The sequence below is a fragment of the Trichechus manatus genome, unplaced genomic scaffold (assembly GCF_000243295.1).
Source record: "Trichechus manatus latirostris isolate Lorelei unplaced genomic scaffold, TriManLat1.0 scaffold00005, whole genome shotgun sequence".
Classification (NCBI taxonomy): domain Eukaryota; kingdom Metazoa; phylum Chordata; class Mammalia; order Sirenia; family Trichechidae; genus Trichechus; species Trichechus manatus.
The window spans coordinates 4,583,365-4,604,116 of NW_004443941.1; positions in this window are offsets into that span (position 1 = coordinate 4,583,365).

Consider the following 20,752-nt stretch of genomic DNA (forward strand, 5'->3'; position numbering starts at 1 on the left):
AACACATATTTATTTGAGCACCTATTTTACGTCTAAGCCACTGTAGTTGGAACTCTGAGAAATATGGAGATGTGTATTTATATCTCAGCCAGGGCCTTTTGGAGATCAGCTCAAATTGCTATAAAAGCTGACACTACTATCCTTTGTTATATTCCACCCTGATGACACCTTCTTACTGAATACAAGAAATATCCACTGTGTGTTTCTTGGGTGCTCAGTGTAATATTAGACAATTGTATTGTAAATCCAAAGAAGAGTGCATCTCTGTCCTTGTCCTTAACTAGCTTACAGTCTAGAAGATGCAGACATGTGTAACCCCAATGAGAATTCTAAGTGAAGAATACCTGGGGTCTCCAAAGTGGAAAGTGCAAGATGATCCATGTGGCTGCAGGAAATTGCTAGAACTTTTATGCGTCTTTATTTTTCAAACTCATTGTTTTTAATTTCTCTTTTTGTCCTTAATGTACACAGCACAAATGTTTAAATGGGAGATGTGAAAATTTAAGTTCGAAATTTACATGGTATTTTGCATGAATTATGTTTGTATCTTTATTTCGTATAGAGATACTTTCATATTTTTGAGGATCTAGCATCCTGTGTAGTAGTCATACTGTGCATGAAAGACTTAGAAACTTTCACTATAATCTTGGTTACACCACTACTTAAAAAACCAATAAAACCCACTGCCGTGAAGTTGATTCCAACTCGTAGCGACCCTATAGGACAGAGCAGAACTGCACGCATAGGGTTTCCAAGGAGTGGCTGGTGGATTCGAACTGCCTACCTTTTGGTTAGCAGCCATAGCTTTTAACCACTGTGCCACCAGAGCCCTAATGAATTAGTGCCCACTAATTAGTGTATCTCAGACAAGTCTTTGAATGTTTGTTTTCTCTGATATTCTACATCCTTATCTTCTCATTTCCTCCTCCTCTGAAATAGTAAGCAATTAGTGAGGGATTTCTGTAGACCAGAGACTTTTTCAAACAATGCATGTGTCACAATGCATTTGTAATACTCACACCAACCTTATGAAGTGTGTAGAGTTATCATCTCCATTTTACAAATAAAGAGACTGAGTCAAAGACAGATAACTTTCCAAAGGTGGCAAAACTAAGAAGTGATAGGCCAGGAGTCGTCAGGCTGTTATAGAGAATTTTAAAATAATTTTCGATTCTAAATTCATTGACTTTCTTATGGTGTTACTAAGAGATCATTTAAGGATTCATCTATAGTTTATCGAATGTCTACTACGTGCCAGACATTGTGCTTCGTGAGGGCTCCACCAAAACGAACGAAAGCTCATAGTCTATTGGGACAATAGCCATGTAATCATGTAACGATAAGAACACAGAAGAGCCAGTATGAGCTAGTCAGGACATGTCAGGGGAAGTATTTACATGAGCGCTGACATAGTAGAGAGCCCTTGTGGCTCAGTGGTTAAGTTCTTGGTGCTAACGTGAAGGTTGGCAGTTCGAATCCACCAGCCACTCCTTGGAAACCCTATGGGGCAGTTCTCCTTTGTCCTATAGGGTCTTTATGAGTTGGAATCGACTGGACAGCAATGAGTTTGGTTTTTTGGTTTTTGAAATCGTGGAGAATAACAGGTAAACAAGGCAAGTGAAGCTGTCCAAACAGACAGGACAGCTCTATTCAGGGGACAGGAGTATGTTTGGGAGACTCATTGGTTCAGCATGGATAGTGTCCATGTTGTGCATGGGGGAATAATGAGACAGAGCCCAGATTCGGAGGGACCTTTTTTGTTGGGTGTGGATTTTAGTGTGTGCCTACTCCTCACTCACCACTGTCTCATTATCCAACATTTCTCATTAATGACAACTTTGAAAAAAATTCTCAGGCTGGTGACTCTGGCATACCACAGTCCCCAGGGATGACCTGGCCATGCTAGGGACAGTGGGCAACTGGCTGCAGGACACCCCCCGCTCACCCGCAACATCCCCGTCTGGCCACAGAGGTAGCAGTTGATCGGGGGAGGCCAGGTGAGGGCCTAAAGATGCTGGGGAGGTCGGTTGGGGGAGGCGAGAAGTAGGGGAGAGGGAAGGGGGCCATGCAGGGCTGCAGAGATGGGGTGGACAGAAGACAAGCGGGGTCCCGGCCCAGGGCAGGCAGCAGGAGGTGGCAGGCAGCCAGTGGCAGGCAACTCCTGACCACCATCACCACCACCCCAACCCCCCTCCCATGAGCTGCACGGTGGTGTGGAAGGCATGGTGGGGAAGGGGGGCGTGCCATGCCATGTGCATCATGAGATGCACCAGGGGCAGCTGATAGGTGGTGAGTGATGGGGGGACACTGGTGCCAAAGATGGGATACAGGCTTGACTCTAGCATAAAACGTCAATTTTGCATAACAACCTGGCCTTTGGAACCTAACCGTGTTGATGAGTGAGGCGAGGGTGTAGTGAACAATACTTTTCTGAGACTTTAAGCTATGGAATTACATGACCAGATGTGTATTTTAGGTGCAGTGGTTAAGAGCTCGGCTGCTAACCAAAAGGTTGGCAGTTCGAATCCACCAGCCGCTCCTTGGAAACCCTATGGGTCAGCTCTACTCTGTCCTACAGGGTTTCTATGAGTTGGATTCGACTTGATGGCACAATGTTTAGGGTGGTTTTTTTTTTTGATCCTGGCTCTAATGTGGAGATTGGAGAGGAAAGATGAGAGGCTGGGGGCTAGGATTCCAGTTTTAAGAGTATTAAAATTACCTGTTTGTTCACTCATTCATTCATTTATGAAATTCTATTAGTTCATTCGTTTATTCAAGCGCTATTTTTTTGTGTGTCTACTATTCTAGGTGCTTGGAGTATATAAGCAAAGAAATCGGGCGAAAACCCTTGCCCTTGAGGAATGTACATTCTAGCACATTCCATGTATAATGACAAGAAAGGGTTAGTTTAAGGGGCAGCAGTGTTAGAGAGGAGGAGGTGAATCTGTGAGACGTTTAGGAGGCAGAACTGACAGGCCCAGTGGTTAGAATAAAAAATGTCTTCTTCTTTATTTATTTATTTTGAATAACGTCTTCTTAAAGCAAGATCTAAAAACCCATAAAGAATCAATCCTTGAGTAACAGAAAATGGTCTCAACCACTAAAAGGGAGATTTACTACTATTCAAGAAAGCTTGGAGAAGGGGAGACAAACTGATTTTATGGGCACAGGGGGCAGAGGAGATAGGAGTGGCAGGCCACTGGAAACATTCTTTGCGTCACCATGGTGACTCATGAGACTGATTGCCAGCTGCCCCCTACTAACCTCGGGTCCTAGAGGTCCCCAAAGCAGAACTTCCTCTTCAGAGTTTTGATCTGACCTTACGTGGGGGAACGAATATAATGTCACTGACAGCTATGTTCCTAGAAAATAATTTCTGAAAGCAGAACAATGGGACGCAGAGGTTTTGCATTGTGAGTTTATATTTTCAGGCGTTGTATAAGCCTTGTGATTGTCTTATCCCCATCCAGCTAAAAATCAGGTCCACATCTGCAAGCTTTGGAGAATAATATGTCCACTTTGTAAACAAAAAGAATCAGCAAGTTTACATGGGAGTTTAAATCACTCTGAATACTTTGCGTCAAGTCTCAACAGATGACAATACTGCTTTGCCACATGTGGTCTCCTTGACCTGCCAAGGTTTATAAAGCTTCGTAGAAATAATCACTGACAAAGGCTGGGTAAGTGGGAGGGTAGAACATCAGCTCTCCAGGACTCTTCAGGGTTCTTTCTAGCCTTGGTGTTGACTCATTATGAGGCAAACATTGGGTCAGATTGTTGACTCTCGTGTGCCTGATTGTCCATTGGGAGAAGGGGGAGAAAGACAGTCCTTGGCACCCAGACGAGGTTCATAAAGCCCTTGAAGAGGCTGAATTGAAAGGCTGCAACATTAAGCACAAGTGGATAGAGTTCTATTTTAATTGACATCATGAATAAGACGCGTAGGTGGTTTGACTGCAAACGTCTCTGAATAAGAGTCTTTTCAGAAATGGGGAATGATTGGCAGAGGCCTGGAAGGCAGGGATGTCATATACCTTGGCCCTGGCCATTGTCACTTGGCATCCGCAAGATAGCATTGGAGCTGGCCTCAGATCTTCATGGGCTTGGGGGGGCAGGGAGGGAGAGCAAGTGGAGATGTCCTCCTCTGCTGTCAGGGCCCTCTCACATGCTGCTGAAGGAAGTTTGACACCTTGGGGCTGTTAATACAAAGTTAGAGGCTGAATCAGTCTTGGGGAGTGAGTGATACAATGCCAACAGCAGAGAAGGAAAGGGTCTTGGTTTACTTTTCCTGGTGTATGGCTAAACAGGTTAAACACCTGTGAGAAGAGGCTCCTTCAGGGACACCCTCATACTCCAATGTTCATGGATGTCCTGGAGATCTCTCTTCTCCTTATGCAGTGATTGCTTGCGTCTTCATCACTGGCAAGGCCGGCAGCGAGGAGCAGGGCCTTCACCTGCAGGTGTTGCCATGGCAAAGGACACTTGGAATATATTCAGGCAACACTAAAAGGCAAAAGTGAAAATGACAGTAGAGAGAAAATAGAAGCATGATTCAAGGAGACATTTGAATGGATTAAATCGCCTCCCTCACAGTAGCCATTGCCAAGCTCAAGATCAAGTCCACCTTTTTCCTCCTGACTCTGGAGGTTCTCTGAGTCCTGGCAACTGGGTGCTTAAGCTGACTTTAAAAAAACAGAACAAAACAAAACAAAAAAACCGCTACCCTTATTATTATTAACACCCTGTAAAAATTATTTTTCTTCTAGAAAATGTAGTTTGGTTTCTTAATCCAAATAGGATTAAGAAATTATGAGATAAGAGTTGGTTTATGGATCGTATAAAACAATTTCTTTTTTCCTATTCAAAAGTCGGCTAAAAAAGTAACTCGTTTATCTGCTACCTCATTGCCACCTTCCTTACCTTCCACATGGCTGCTCAAGGAAGCTAAGTCTCATTTTTCTGTGTCACTCAGAAAGACTTTGCTTTAACTTTCACTTGGTTTCCAAAGTGAACTCAAGTTTTTGTTTTCTTGCTTCCCACTTCCACATTTTTGCCTATGACCGGAATAATCTGGTTTAGTCATTAAGCATCTCTTGAACTTGAAGATATTTATAGTTAGCTTTCTTATAAGTCATTATACTCTAAGTCAGAAAACACTCTTTCTTTTTCTTTCTCCCTATTTTTCTTTCTATCCATCCATCCATCCATCCATCCATCCATCTACTTACCTGCCTACCTATAAAAAAAAAAAAACAAAACCCATGGCCATCAAGTTAATTCCAACTCATAGAGACCCTATAGGACAGAGTAGAATTGCCCCATAGAGTTTCCAAAGAGTGCCTGGTGGATTCGAACTGCCGACCTTTTGGTTAGCAGCTATAGCACTTAACCTCTATGCCAGCAGGGTTTCCATCTACCTATGTATCTATTTATTTTAGCCATTTCCAGTTAAAGCCAGTGATAGATACCCTTTTTTCACTCTCATTGGTTGATTCACTTTGTTATCTAAGCAGTAGTGAGAGTTAATACTAATAATAATGATAAGTATGTGTTGACTGAATAAGCAGCTACATGAGAATCCTCAGGGATGAGGCCCAGGTATAGGTGCTATCTCAATGCTTCCTAGTTGAGAACTGTGAAGGGGGTGTTCATGGAATGATTGGGAAAACGCTGCCAACATAGGTTGGTTTCCTAAATTTCTTATGAGTTCTTGTAAAAGAAATGCACTGTGTCTTTAGCTACCCTTTTTCATTGCCAGGGCAGTTGAAATGTGGGGCTCACCAAAGTCTTGGGAATATGTGGTGGAGGAGTTGCAACTGGGAGCAATGTCTTTCGGATTCTTTCTTATCTATCCTTATAAATTAGTTGGGATGGATCAGCTAACTCTTTGGTGCTATTTCTGCTAGGAAACGGGTTTGAAAATAGGATATTACACAAAATGGAAGAATTTGCAGATAACTCAGGTGTGTGCATTGTTGGTATGCACTCAGGCTGGGTGAACATCTTCTGGATATTGGAGTTACCTGATGATCTGCTTCTGAAAGGTCATAGCCTTGAAAACCCTGTGGAGCACAGTTGCACCGTGCAGCACATGGGGTCTCCATGAGTTGGAAGAGACTTGGTGGAAACTTTGTTTTTTTTTTTTTCTGGTGGGCTCTCTGGAGTCTTTGATTTCATCTTGTTTCTGGGTTCTCTGTAAAACTGAAGAGAAAGTTTCTTTACAATCAATTTTCTGTTATATGACCTAGGGTATGATTAACCATGCTTGGCCTTCACCCTGAAAGTTAAGTAAACAAAGCACCTTCCTCAGGAAAGGTCGGTAGAGGTTGCTATGTAACATCTGTTCCAAGCTAGAACCTGGAAAGGGCTTATAGACCCTGTGAAGAGAAAATGTCACTTAAATGCATCAGGAGAGGAAAAGGCAGGAAGAGAAACGGAGTGGACCTGGCACTAGGAAGCTAGTTCTCATGCAGCCAAAAGTTAGTACAGTTCCTACGTTTCTTTGCTGTGCGCAAAGAAAAGAGCCTCCACACTGAGCACTAATGCTAGCGTTACACTAGAGTGAAGGTCAGCGTGGTAGAATCTGCCAAGCCTTTCATGTGTGTATATATATATATGAATACATATACATACGTGTGTGTATTATATCTATATACATATACACACACATATGTATATAGTCACTATGAGTTGGAATTGACTCTACAGCAATGAGTTTTATATAAATATATGTGTATACATAGATATAGATATATACACACATACATACAGTCTACCTGGAAGAAGTTATGCATAAAGATTGCCACATATTCCCTGAATATTCTGATCACATTTTGATCTGGTTGTACTGTCAACCAGGGCTTCAAACCAGTTTGAAGTGGTTCAGTCAGGCTGATGAAGTGAAACTGGAACAGAGCCAAATTATTACAATTTAGGTGATCTGGAACGATAACCAGAACAGGAATAATTATGGGTCGAACCCCTGGAATGGGAGGCTCAGAAGAGGCATGGTGAGCCCTTTCAGGAGCGTTATGTGTGAGATTAGATATCAGCAGGACATTCAAAGCATTGAGGCTGGCTGCAATCTTTGAGTGGGGCACCACTGTTTCTGACTCTGCTCAAAATCCCACAGGCAAGAGATTTGTTTGCTAAGCAACATGTATGCTGCCTTGTTTTCTAAGAAGGATATTAAGTTTCTAGTAGGGCTTCAACCCGTAATTTTTCCTATTCTGGTTTACCCAAATTGTAACAGTTTAGATCTGTTCTGGTGTTGATTCCTCGGCTTTGATTGAACCGGGAAGAACTGGTTTGAAGCCCTGCTGTCAACATGCCAACACATTATGTACGAATCTGAGGAACAAGAGTGATTTACTATCTTCTGAACATCTTCTTTATTCTTCACTGTCTTATAGGAAGTCCTAGAAGTTCTTTGCTGGGACAAAAAGAATTAATGCCAAAGTTGAATGAGTTACAGCCGCTACCACCTAATTAAAATGATTTTGTGCCAGTTGCTTTTGTTGGGCTGGATCCACACATAATATAATTTTAATCCTGTTTATGTACACTCTTGGGATAGATTTGAGATCAGCATTGCCATTTAAGTGAGGTTAATCAAGCATACTGTATGCAGCTTTTGTTTCTCCATCATATGTGAAAGGTGACCACTGCTGATAGGTTACTCAACTGGCCGCTCCCTCTATTAACAAGACAGAGGTGGTCGGCAGTGTCTGATCATTAACCTAGCCTCAGCCCCAGCGACTCTTTCTGCCTAGTCCTTGGAATGGTGCAGCTGTTGTCAGTCACAGAGGAGAACACTAGCTATGAACCACTGTGCTTTGGCCGTGGGTACATGCCTGTACGTGAGGAGAGGAGGAGGGAGGCAAAAAGGGAGGAAAAAAAAATACAACTCCTAAAAAACAAAAACCATTTTTTGTATGCCTGCCTCTGTTTATGTATATAAAACGGACATTATGGTGGAGTGAAAAAGACCCTCGTAAAAATCCTTCTTGAAAACTATTGTTGCTGACAGCCATGACCTCTGTGAGTCTGCATGTTTACCCATAATTCATAATTAACAAAGACATTAGAACCACCACAGGAGAATTCTGGGCTTTATTTCTTTCTAACTGGGCAGTACTAATGCTGGAAGTGCTCCCAAATCAGTGATTTAACATTTCAGGAAATCTTGGAGAGGCAGCAGAAGCCTCCTTATATAGCTCATACACTGGGACTTTGGTGCTACAGATAGGGCCGAGATAATTATTCAGCTCTCGTTATTGCTGTGGCTCTGCACCTGATCCCTGGGCCATTAGAGCACGCTGCAGGTTATTACAACTATCAAACATCAAGGTCTCTTTTCTAGCCTCTTGGCTGTGTGGTTATCATTTTACTTCTTTTAAATCCCCCATCTGCATAGAAAACCTCCGTGTTTTTTACTGAGATCTGCTCACAGCCTTTCCCCCACCCCTTCTTTATTGCTCCCCAAATGGAGCCCTTTCTAACCAGCACATTAGCATAAAAGTGTAAACCTCATGCTTCTCCACTTGTATTGTTTTATGCCCCCTCTCCTGTTTGATTTCCTCTTTGAGGCTGTGTGCACCTACACTTTAATTGGGGCAGCAGATGAGTCAGGAGAAGAGAATTCTCCTGAGCTCAAGGAAAACCGTGATAATATAATTCCAGACGACGGGAGTTGTCAGTGCCCACGTTCAACCTTCCGCGTAGTTGAGGGCCCTGTTGACTTGGTGGTATGTTTCTACTATTGCTGCTGGATCTTACATTGTACCCAAAATTGCAAATTACAAAAGAATGTAATGAGAACTTGCAAAAAAAGGAGTTTTGAGTTGTCAACGTATTTAACGATTGATGACTTTATAGCCTCTTCACCAAGAGAGGGTGCCCTTTCGTGGAATTTAATATGAAGCCGTCTTGTCGATGAAGTGTGTTTTCAGTTTGGGCCACAGTCTAGCCCTGTACTGAGTTTGCTTTTCATACTTTTCTAGACAAACTGTCAGATGATAAACACCAGACAGCTCTGACTATTCTGGGCAGCGTGTCAGCTATCGGGGGCGCAGGCAGTCACTTATCGTGACATATAAAGATATTACTATAAATTAAGAGTCTGAAGCAGAGCTCTGTGGTTTGCATCTTAAGTGAAAGCAAGTTGCTATTTCTGGATGTTTTACACAGCCTGACTCCCCTTAGAAATCTTCACGTTGCATGATCTCCACCAAACACCTGTAAAGAAAGGCATTCCATCCACTGCAGGCCTGTCTGATGAAAAGCGAATCCACAAGGGGTGAGGGGCAGTCACAGACAGTATGGCGGGACTAAGAAGCATATGGCTTCCTTGCTTAATATTGAGGCACGGTTGTCCCACACCGTATTCCCTTAAATGGGCATTGGCTCTGCAGCCAAATTAGCAGACTGTAAAGCAAATGAAAGTAAATGCGTTTTTTGATGTTACCAAAAAACAAAAGAAAACATGAAGCATGATTTAACAGTGTTTGTACATGGGGTGGGAACCCTGGTTGCGCAGTGGTTAAGAGCTCGGCTGCTAAGCAGGAGGTCGGCAGTTCGAATCCACCCGCTGCTGCTTGGGAACTCTGTGGGGCAGTTCTACTGAGTCCTATAGGGTTGCTATGAGTTGGAATCGACTTGATGGCACACAAAGACAACATATACATATATATATATACACACACACACACATTATATGTGTGTATAGTAAGTGTGTTGCACATAAAAAATAATGAAATATAGAGAAGTTTCCAGGATGGGTAGTGCTTTTATCAATGGGCAGCAAAAGTTAAGTAGTCACGTGCTTTAATCTGTACTTTACTTCATCAGATTCTACAGAGAAACCATATGATTGCCTGACTTACTGAAGGGACCGCTGCTTTCCTTTAGCATCTCCTCCTGCCTCCTTCTACTGAAGCAGGGGGGTTTTAAATATTTTAAGATTTCATATTCTCCTCCTTTGTTAATTTAATGTTGCATAAATATTTTCTTCCTTAGTGCTCAAGGAGCACAGACTTCAACACCAAATATATATCTATTAATACAAATTCATGCAGATCAACTATAAAACTACATCAGTATAGAGTTTGTGTTACAAATGAAGTTTCCCCATAATTAGTGATAGCGCGCTAAGAATGCTTCTCTACGGGAACTTTGTATTACCGTTGAATCTTTAGAACAGCATCAGAGGTTCCCAGTATTGTGCACACTTTCACTTTTACTACTATATGAAATTGTTATTCCTTAATATTAGAATTTTTGAGCTAAAAATATTTCTAATTATCTATCTTGGCTCCCTTATTTTATGAAGACACTGAGACCCAGAGAAGTCAAATAACTTGCTCAAAGTCACACAGCCCCTAGTTCATGGCAGACTTTGGTTCTGGTCATTTGGCCTTCATTCACTGCTCTTTCCATTATACCCCCTCACTGATTTCTATAATTATTAACATCCCCAAAGAAAGGGGAGACATGTTTGAGGTTTCTTTCTAGTAGAAGTGATGGTTGGTTCTTAGCTAGCATTCTCTCACTGGTGAGAAAAATGCATAAATTTGCAATATGGTGGGCCAGCAATATGGCAAAGGCTTTTTCTTTGTATGACAACCAACTGACCCCTAAATGAATTGAACCCATGACCCCTTTCCTCATTAGCTCCAAAAAAAGCTAACTAGCCCTGAAACAATTGTTACAAGCAAGCTGCAACACAAATCCACCATGTTATTCCTTTGGGATTAATTAGAGTTAAAACAATGCTTTCTCTTTGAAAGACATACAAAATCGTATCGTTAATGTTCTTCTGGCCTGTGAACCTCTTGGAATTTTATGCAAAATTTTATGTAAGAGCAAATACACATTGCTATGGGGAGAGGGTTCCAGGATTTTGTAGGATCTTCAGACTATGTGTGAGTGTGTGTGCCTGTGTGTGAGATCCAAAACAGGTTAAAAACAATTGTCCTATTTCATGCTCTAGTGAATTGTGCTGATGTCACCACTGGTATTCGTGCTCCACCAGAAACACAAGAATTCCATTACGCTTCAGTAAACTGGAAGAAAATATCATTTCTATTTTTTCCTTGAGGAATGAAGAAGGAATAAAATGTAAATATATACACACAAACCAAAAAAACCAAACCCACTGCTGTCAAGTCGATTCCGACTCATAGCAACCCTATAGGACAGAGTAGAACTTCCCCACAGGGTTTCCAAGGCTGTAAATGTGTATGGAAGCAGACTGCTGCATCTTTCTCCCGTGGAGCGGCTGGTGGGTTCGAATCGCTGACCTTTTGGTTAGCAGTTAAGTGCTTTAACCACCGCACCACCAGGGATCCTTAAATATACACATGGTGGCCTTTAAAATTAAATCAGTAAAGACTAATTTGGGATATTATGACAATCTAGTTAATGCTAATCTGAGTGGGGATGGATGTCACCCAAATCCTGAGTCCTGACTTTTGCACGCACTGAGTATCATAACGCTGTAGCTTTGAGTGTGGCGACGTGACATGCAGGACAAGGAGAGTGGAAAAGGCAAAAGATAAAATTACTTGAATATTTAGCAGCATCTTTAACTTACTTGGATGACATGTAAAAAAATAAATTGTCAGTAGGACTTTTCTAGTCATCAGGGGGTTAAAGAAACTTCATATGTACTTTGTTATCCAAGAGCCAGATAGAGAGATGTCGTTCTACTGATATATTACATAAATCAACGGTGCCAGCCAGAAAAACAACAGATGACCAATTTGTACAAAGCATTTTTTCCTTATGTTACATTTATTTAAAATACATTAAATTGTTGTGCTAAAATTGAGGCAGCTGGCAGTCCAGGCAACCTTATAAAATTTGGGTTTTCTGGAGCCTGGCCCATTCATTTGGAAAGGTGGAGCCGTTGGGCTAGTGTCTTTGCTTAGTCATATGCCAAGCCCTTGGGGAGCATAGGTAGTCCAGAATTCACCATGGTTTCATTTTTGTTTTTTATCAGAAATCTACTGACAAATGGAAGTCAGATGGTTAATACCCATTTACTCCCAAGTGAAGTCGCTAATTAATGGTGCAAAGGCTCAACCCAAAGAAAAAGACTCATGTGGGATGGAATTTGAGAAAACTGGCTGTTTTCCAAGGGCCTCTTCTCTCCTATTTCAAGTACACTGACATCGATGTGATTTGTCGTTGACCTTAGGAATAAAAGTCAAGGCTGAGTTGGGTGGGTTTGCATTAAACTGGTTCAAACATGGTCCTCATTTGTTTGCGGAAGTTTAGTGATTGCTGTTGCATTTTTCTAGCCCACAGTTTTTGTCAGATTCTTTACGGCGCTGATGATCCCCAAAGGGTGAGAATATCTGCTCAGAGGTTACATACTCACTTAAACCTGTTGTCAGCGTCTGTTATCAGCTGCATTCAGAACCAGCGTTGGACACAACAGGGCCAGGATGAAGATGCCCCTCTCAAGTAGTCCAGAATCACATTTCTGCAGCTTTTTAGTGAAAGCCTGATCTTTAGGGATGCAGTGATTTTAAAGGTTTGTGGTAGTGTGAATGCCTACAGAAATTCGTCATTAAAATGAGAAGCTGTTGGCGTCAATGAATTTTCTTCCTTGTTGGTCAATAGTCAAAAGATCAAGGGAATTTCTTCAAGAAGATGTCTTTGAAAATCGAAGCCACCAACTATTTTTGGGTTACTCTTGTGTTCACAACATGTTATGAATATATTTGGTAAATTTTTAAGGACTCGAATGGATTTATTTTCTTAGGCAATTGGATTAGGTCATGAGGAAAACATATAAAATAAAGTCTGTTCTCTCAGTTTATAATCTGATTGGGGAAACTTTATTTGGGGGAGACATGCAGACATTTAAAAAACAATTCCAGACCTTGAATTGTACCCAGTGAACGTCAAAATTATATGATAAACACAGAGACAACCATGAATAGTTAGAAAAGGGAGCGGTTATGGAAGGTCATTATAAGAGAGACTTATGGAAGAGATCGGGATTGAAATAAGTCTTAAATTGTAGATAAGATTTTAGATTTATGGGAATGGGGAAACATTTGATGATGTTGCTTGGCGATGAGGCCATTCTAATAGATTCATAGTACTGTCATTCAGGTGAATATGAAGCAAGTTTTATTTGTGAGAATTAAAAAAAAAAATAAAAGGTTAGCGTCTTCCCACACTATTGGAGGACCAAAAAATGTTAAGCATGGAGAAAGGAATTAAAAATTTATTCTCTTTTAAAACTACAAGTGTGCTGCAACATGATTGGGCAAATCTTGAGGAAGTGAAAGCATTCCTAGCCAGAGTGAGCCCTGGGGAGAGTGCCGGTGAAATGCTCAGGTGAGAATTGTTGGGAGTTAGAAGTCCCTCTAGAGGTGCTAGGATTTAGCTAGCAGAGCACATACGTGGCAGAGTCCCTGGGATTGGGAACCCGGGGTAAGAAGATGCCCCCAATAAGTGGCTTTGGTTGACTTGAAAAAAATTAAGATAACCTGAAGTTTTCTTATTTTTCATCTCAACTAACAGATGTACGTTATTTTTATTCTGTTAATATAAAATTCCATTTACATTTACACAAGGAACTAATAAAGCATGGTGGGGAAAAAGCAGAATATATATTACATGCTAGTAGAATCCCCCAAATGAGGAACCAATGGCACGGTAGTGAATAAAGCTGTTTATCAGAGTCTGAATTTTTAATTAACTTGAAATCATGGCCAGCATTATTTTTTTTCCATTTGTAGGTGTGACACATCTTGAAAAATTTCAAGGCTTTAATGGTTAAAAAAAAAAGAATTAGATCTCAGTCTTCTGCAAAATGATCAAAATGAGAACTGCGGTCAAGTGTAAGAGTCTCAGTTTACTGTAACATTGATTCTTTTCCTTCCTGCTCTGTCTCTGTCTCTCTGATCCTGAGTTAGAGTTTGAATTCTGGAATTCTCAGGAGACATTGTCTCAGACAAAGGAATCATACCTTTCTGCATCTTAATAAGGTGTAAAATTTTGTAACAAATCAAGGATTTTTCTATCCCTACATACCAAATGTGGTCAAGGTTAGCAGTGTAGTACAGAGGTGCGGAATTCAGACTTTGGGATCAAAAAAATTTGAACTTGAACCCTGGCTACTTTCCTTACATGCTGTGTAATTATGGTCAAGTTACTGAAATTCTTTGATTCCTAGTTCCCTTATTTGTTAAACAGGCATAATAAATCAGATCTCATAGACTCGTTGCAAGAAACAAATAAGATAATATATGTGAAGTACATACAACACCTGGAACATAAAAAGCTCACAGTAAATTGTGCCTTTTCTTACAGCATAGATATCTGACTTTAGGCCTAGCTCTTCAGCTGTAGTTATTGTATTAGCCTGGCCAGTGGAACACCCCAGAAACATTTCACCATCATCTTCCCATTAAAACTACACACACACACACACACACCCACACACACACACCTCGTTGTTGTTGTTACCTGCCATTGAGTCAGCCCCTGACTCATGGCGACGCCATGTACAACAGAACAAAATGCTGCCTGATCTTGTGCCATCCCCGTGATTGGTTGAGGATCAGACTGTTGTGCTACATTGGGTTTTTACTGGCTGATTTTTGGAAGTTGATTGCCAACCCTTTCTTCCTCGTTCATCTTAGTCTAGAAGTTCCATTGAAACCTGTTCAGCATCGTACCTTAGACTTGAAGGGGTTGATCCTATTTGATTATTGACTACATCCTTGAGAAATAATAGTTTAAAATGTAGAATACTGTATTTTTACACAAATAACACGCACCTTCTACATTTGATTGCCAACTGTGCCCTACCCCTGCGAGGTATATTTGTAAGCACGCTACACTAATCTTTTTTTACAGAAACATGTAAAAAAAAAAAAAAAAACTGGCATAGCAGTGCTTATGACAATACCTCGTGGGGGGAGGGTATGGTGTTATTTGTGTAAAAATATGGTAAATCTTGTTCTGCATCTGGTCCCCTTGGGATTGTTCTCCCATCCCTCCTCAGCAAATGAGAGAACAACTCAGTCTTGCTGAACTAGTTGTAAGATTTCAGAGCTCCAAGAAGATCAGCCCTACAAATTGGCTAGTGTGCATATGCGGCAGTTATTTTTTTCCCTGACAGTCTCCATGTATATTTTTATTATGGGCAATCCATGTCCTAGAGGCGAATTAGCTAAACCGGGGAACAAAGAATTCTCTTAGGTATAACAGGCAAATTTAGAAGGCTCCTGGGGAGGCATGGGAGACCTGATGGCTCAGTGGTTAAGAACTCGGCTACTAATCAGAAGGTCTGCAGTTCAAATCCACTAGCCGCTCCTTGGAAACCCTATGGGGCAGTTCTACTCTGCCCTATAGGGCCACTATGAGTTGGAACCGACTCAATGGCACCTTAACAACGACAATAACAGATAAAGGTTTACAAAATAGGCTAAAACATCTCTCAGGTAGATAGAATGCCTGTCTTACAAACTGACCAAAATCCGTATTTAGCTGATTGACCTTAATTGTCCTTGACCGTAGCTCACAGATCTAATCTAAACTCTGTAAGTGGTTCATGCTGACTGAGAGTTGAGTGGCTCAAACCTCACGCCATGCTTTAAAAGAAAAAAGCTTGATAAAAAAGCACTTACTATGTATTTAGCTAAAACATTGTGGAAAGTCATCTCCTCTCCTTGGGTAGATAAAGTAACCTTGTCAAAAAAGCTAAATATGTTTACAGATATTGAAGACTTTCTGATATTTTGGCAAGATAATGCAATACTAAGCTTTAAAAAAAAGCTAGTCTCCGTGTATGTTTATTTGACAATCTGAAATGCTTCAGAGAGGCCCTTAGGGCCTTTTGGGTAGATAATGCAAAGAAGGGAGTTTATGGTGATGTCCAAACATACTTTTAGAGGACATGACATTCTCCAGTGACTCTGCCTTTACCGTCTAACATGCCAACTCTTGTTCACACTCTAGATTTTTTTCACTCATTACCTCTCCATTTAACTTTTGTGTTTTCTACTCATACTTCCCAAAGCAAAACTATTTGCTTTTTAAATGCACCCTACAAAATAAAAATCCTAGTAATAATAATGCGCATCTTTAAAGCTATGCTTAGGTGATGACATTGACTAAAATAGCAAGGGATTTTGAAATTGGAGCCAAAATATCTTGGCACTTCAACTGTACACGGGGACTAGACTTCTAGACCTGTCCTGAATGTGCCTCGTTGTAATTAGTTATTGTGGCCAAAATATCATGTAAACTCACTCCCTGTGTGGGGACCTTGCTGGTAGCTGGACACAAGAGAGTAGTTCAGTAGCATTTCAGCTCCATAGCTTGTTAGGGCATATTTGCTTTTCTTCTTAGGAGAATGGTCTTAAAAACAGAGGGATCCCATCTTCAGAGAACTGCTTTTCTTTGGAGGAGAGTTGTAGAGAAGGGGCTCTGGTTTTATCCTTCCCTGGACCTTTTTCACTCGCTGTCTTTAGCATCTTCACTTCATTGCCACGTGTCACCTATGCTTAGCCAGGAGGTGATACATCCTCTTCCATTCCAAAAACATTGATCTACGTCTCCCTCCTTCCATTTTTTAATAAATCTTAGTGAAGCAATATAACATTCCAGGTCAGTCCTGTAGTGCTGTGCTGGCCGCGCTGGAGCGGCTGCTGCAGAGCATGGAAACTTGCTGGCACAATATTGCAAAGTGACTCTGTGGGGGCTGGACGACTTCCAGCCAGCAGTGAACCACGGCCAAGAAACGCCAATATGGATAATGCAAACAAGAGAGATTTGGGGCACATTTCGATTTAACCATCTGATTTAATTGACAGAATAAATGCACCTGTCAACGGGTAATATTCTTGTGATTAGTTTTGGCTGTGATGATGAGCTGATGTTAAAAGAATGTCAGAACAACCTGTCCTGGGACTCTTACAGGCAGTTTGAGCAGGGGAAGGTCAGTTTTCAGCTAGTTCAAAGAAGCAGGACTATCCTCTTGCAATGTGAGGGTATTTTATGGAGATAGTGAACGTCTTATTTGACATTTTCCCTCTGTGCTCAGCCTTCACCACAAATCAGACCAAGTAGGGGATAGAGACACACAGAAGCAATTGGCTTTTGCATCAGTCTCTGTGGCTACTGGGGATAGCCTTCACTGGGAAATGGAAAACCATAGGCATTAAACCTGAGGCTGTACCTCAGTGGTCTTGTCTTCCCCAACATGGTGGTTGTTTCACTACTTGCTTCCAGAAAAAGCAACTTAAATAGAATTTTATTGGGATGAAAATTCTAAGAGGCTTTTAATTGAAGCCCTATTTTCTTCGGGGGAATTGTTGTGATTTATGATCTTAGATCAAGTATATCGATTAATTCTCACTTATTCTTCATTAACCCTTTGAAAACTAACCCCAATCTCTTCTCTGGAAACTGTGCTCCTGATGTTGCTGGTGACCTCATCAACTCCAATAACCTTGTCTTGGTTCTACATCTCTGACCTTCTGTGCTACTTGACACTGTTGGTCTTTTACTTCCTTTTGAAACTGTCACCTCCCTTGGCTGCCCTGGTCGAGCCCTCCTGTAACTCTCCTTTTACTCCTCAGATCTCTCCTTGGTCTCCTTCACTGGCCACTCATTCACCTCTATCCACTCCATGTAGCCAGTTTCCAAAGTCCTACATCTGACCACCTTCTATTTTTCCCCCCTCATTTCTTTCTTTTGAAGATTTTCCCAGCTCCTATGGCATTCTTCCTCATGCCCCCCCAACTGAAAAATCAAACCTGTTGCCGTCCAGTCGATTCCGACTCATAGCAACCATATAGGACAGAGTAGAATTGCCCTGTAGGGTGTCCAAGGAGTGGCTGGTGGATTCAAACTGCCGACCTTTTGGTTAGCAGCTGAGCTCTTAACCACTGTGCCACCAGGGCTCCCATGCCTCCCCAGGTGCCCGCTAAATTTGCCTGTCTACAACAAACTCTGTCCTGAGTCTCTGGTCACATAATCAACTGCTTGCAGAATGTTTCCCAGACTGAATGAGTCATCCTGAATTTTCCATTTCTGTTGATAACCGTTATCCCTGTTATACCCACAGCCTCCTCTGAATCACAAGGCTAAATTAGTGGATTAGAAATCCCTCTGAGTGTTTGATGAAGGCTATTGATTTTCTTCCCAGAAAAAAATGCTCATACAAACCTATATTCAAGGATGGTTCGTAAACTTTAAATCCTATTAGCCTATTGAGGATTCGCCATCTCCAGATTAACAACCCCAGCTTTGAGCACCTTTGAATCCTCCCTCTTACTTTCCCCTATATCTAGCCAGTAACCAAGTCCTATAGGACAGTGTTTCTCAAAGCCTGGACCGTGAACCAAGAATCACTTGAGTTGCCTCAACCTACCCTCCCTGTATCGGAATCTCTTTGGATGAGACATGGAAACATGTGCTTTTTAAAAAAGGCTCAACATAGTTTTAGATCCACTGATACAAAGTGTGTTTTTACAATGTACCTTTCATCCACTTTTTCCTTTATGTCCCCACGGCTTCATCACTTCATACCTGGGCTGTTGCAATAATAGCTACCACTATCAATTGCCTACTTTATGCCAGGTGGATTACAGGCACTACCTCATTTATTGTATACAGCATCCTAGAAGATACACAGTATTACCTCATCTTTCAAATGTGGAAACTCAGCCTCAGAAAGGTCAAGCAAGTTGCTCAAGGTTACACCGCTAGTAAGTGGTTGTGCTGGAATTCAAATCTCGAGCAGTTGAGTTCCAAAGTTCAGATGCCTCCAGGGCACCCCACCGCTTCTTATTGCTGTAGCCTCTCTGCCTTCTGTCTCTCTCCCCATCATTCTTTAGTTGCTTCCAGGTTAATTTTACTAACTACCATTTCTGCCAACCTCCATAATAACCGTATCGCCTTACAGGGTTTCTTTCTCCTGTTTCTCCATTAGACTGCAAGATCCCTACGTTCACGGGCCGCCTCTGTCCCGACATAGACTAAGAACTCAGTAAATATTTGTTGAATAGATAATGTTGTTACCTTATTAGAAAACTTTAATGATTTCTTACTGGCCACCAGGTAATTTCTAAATTCATAAGTAAGGCATTTAGGTTTGCATATCAGATTCCACTTGTGTTTCCCTCATCCCTCAGTACTGATCTCCATTTCCTATGTTGTGGTCAAGTATACCTTCCCAAATATGTTCTTTGCTTATCTAGCTTTTCTCTTTTTTTCTTGTTATTCACTTGCTCTAAGTTTTGTTTTTGCTCTATCCCTATTATTAAATATTACCAGTCCTCCAGGGCTCAGCACAGATATCATATTTCTATGAAGGATTTTCTGCTCTTCATCCATCCAGAATCTGATTTCTTTTCAAAACCGTAACAGCACTTTATATTACTTTTAGCTGCCAGTTGTATTGTTTTTATTGTAGCTAATCAACCAGCCATGAAGTTTTTTCCAGCTCATGGCAACTCCATGTGTATCAGGGTAGAACTATGCTTCATAGGATTTTGTTTTTCTCGCTCTCAATTGAGTTTTTGGTGGAAATTTACACAGAGAGTTAGGGTGACAATTTCCACACAAATTGTTCATTGACATTAGTTACATTTATCACAATTTGTCCACATGCTCTTTAATTGTGTCTGTACCCCTCCATATGTGATCAAACCCTCGTTTTTACTTTGGTCGTGCTGTGCTCACTACATCCACATTCGGTGCCACTTTTCTCATCACCAACAATATCTAATCTCTATGGTATAAAGCATATTGTCCCCTTCCCCCTCCTCTCCCTGGTACTCACCATGAACACTAATCTCTCTATATTTATCTGTTCTTGTCTTCTTATAAAAGAGGGATCATACAATATTTATCCTTATGTGCTTGGCTTATTTCATTAGCTTTATGCCCTCCAGGTCCATCCATGTTACAGTACGTTTCACGGACTCATGATTGTTCTTTGTAGTTGCATAATATTCCATTGTATGTATGTACCACAGTTTGCTTACCCTTTATCTGTTGATGGGCACTTCAGTTGGTTCCATTTTTTTGCTATTGTAAATAAAGCTGAAATGAACATAGGAGTGCGTATATCTATTAGTGTCGGCACTTTTATGTCTCTAGGGTATATGCCTAGAAGCAGGACTGCTGGATCATAAGGTAGTTCCATTTCTAGTTTTTTGAGGAAGTGCCATACTGTTTTCCACAGTGGTTGTACCATTTTACAGTCCCGCCAGCAATGGATAAGGGTTCCACTCTCTCCACCTTCTTGCCAACATTTATTACTTTCTGTGTTTTTTAATCAGAGACATTTTAGTCAGAATGAGATGGTATCTCATTATAGTTTTTCTAATTGCTAATTGCTAATGAAGGGGCCCTGGTGGCACAGTGGTGAAAGCTGTGGACTGAAAGGTCAGCAGTTCAAAACCACAAGTTGCTCCAAGGGAGAAAGATGTGGCAGTCTGCTTCCACAGAGATTTACAGCCCTGGAAACCCCTTGGGGTCACTATGAGTCGGAATTGACTTGAAGGCAGTGAGTCTGGTTTTTGGTTAACGGCTCATGATCGCCAACAACCTTTCATGTGTTTGTTGGCTGCTTGGATGTCTTCTTTGGTGAAGGTTCTGTTCGTGTCCTTTGCCCATTTTACAGTTGAGTTGTTTGTCTTTTTGTTATTGAGTTGTTGAAGTTTTCTACAAATTTTAGAGATTAGACCCTTAACTGATACGTCATTTCTGAAGA